Genomic DNA, 1,770 nt, shown 5'->3' on the forward strand with positions numbered 1-1,770 from the left:
CCTAAAATTGTCCGGGTCGGAAATAAAACTCGAAGACCCTCAAAGATCGAAGGAAAAGTCAGCCAGAAGGACTCCTAGAAGACCATAGGATGGCTATCTGTAGATTTAGAGGTCTTAGAGTAGCTTAAAATAAGGAAGTGGAGGGAATGAAGCCCAATACGGCCGTACTACACTTAATACGGCCGTATTGAAGCTTCAACACGGCCGCAGCGAACTCAATACGGCGTATTGAAGTTTCTGAAACTTCAATACGGCCGTACTGAAATCAATACGGCCGTATTGAAGCTTCAATACAGCCGCAGTGAACTCAATACGGGCGCATTGAAATTTCTGAATTTCAATACGGCCGTATTGAACTTCAATACGACCGTATTGAAGTTCAAAAATTTCAATACGGCCGTATTGATTCTGTAGACCGTATTGCGCCTATTCCCTATAAATATGACGTCAATTGGACGTCATTCCACACTTTTGAACATAGTTTCAACCCTCTCCTTGAGTATTCTGGGGTTTTTGAGCAGTGTTCTGCCCTAGAAATCACTCGGAGAGTTGATCCGACGAAGTTCTTGAGCCCCGAGCCATTTTGCTTGAGGATCGAACCTAGTCGAAGGGAAATCCTCCGGATTTCCGTAGTCGAAATTTTATAGGAGGGAGCGAGCGGGCTTGTAGAGCGAGGGAACGCCAAAAAGCTTCCCAGTTTTACGAAATATATAAAAGCACGCTTCAAAGGTTTCTTCTTAAAGTCCTTCCTTTTACTGCTTTCTGTGTGCATATTTAAACTGTCATCATGTAGATAGTTAATTTATAATTGCTTAGAATAAATAGGGGTAATTTAGTAATTTTACACTGTTATTTTAGAAATAATCTGTCATAGGGAACCCGAAAGGGGCGCTGTGGGGTGCTAACACCTTCCCCACGCGTAACCGACTCCCTTACCCAACTCTGGTTGTAATGGCCAAAGTTGATTTATAAAATCAATTGCCTTATCCCTTTTTCCAATGTTTTGAGTAAAACATTGGTGGCGACTCCACGAACCCTCCTTTTGCGAAAACCACTAATCCATGGAGGGTCCCGCTTGGGATTAATATGGATTGGTGAGACATTTAATAAATAAATTGGATAAGATCGACAAGGTCTCAGTTTGAGAACAAGTCGTTCTAATAATCCAATACATTTTCAAAACTAAAATAAAAGCGAGCTCGACCGTCTTCGCGACCGCCGAGGCCCGTTTGGGCCGGTGGCGACAAGTATTACACGAATATAAAGATTGTTTTGCCTGGGATTATGGGGAGATTCCTTGTTTGGATCGAAGCTTAGTAGAGCATTGACTACCAACAATTCCTGGGAAGAAGCCAGTTAAGCAAAATCCTCGAAGATTTGCTCCAGAAGTGATTGATAAGATAAAAGAAAAAATCGAGAGGTTGTTGAAAGCTAAGTTCATCAGGACCTCAAGGTATGCTGAATGGGTGTCGAATATTGTGCCTGTTATCAAGAAAAACGGGAAACTCAGGGTATGTATTGACTTTCGAGACCTTAACACATCTACCCCCAAGGATGAATATCCTATGCCTATTGCTGAGACAATGATTGATGTTGCTGCAGGTAACGAAATCATGAGCTTAATAGATGGTTACTCTGGATATAATCAAATTTACATTGCAGCTAATGATGTATCGAAAACTGATTTTCGATGTCCAGGAGCTTTAGGCGTGTACGAATGGGTGATGATGCCATTTGGATTGAAAAATGCAGGTGCCACATATCAAAGGG

Source organism: Cajanus cajan, chromosome 9 (genome assembly GCF_000230855.2).
Source record: "Cajanus cajan strain Asha chromosome 9, NIPB_CcT2T_4, whole genome shotgun sequence".
NCBI lineage: Eukaryota > Viridiplantae > Streptophyta > Magnoliopsida > Fabales > Fabaceae > Cajanus > Cajanus cajan.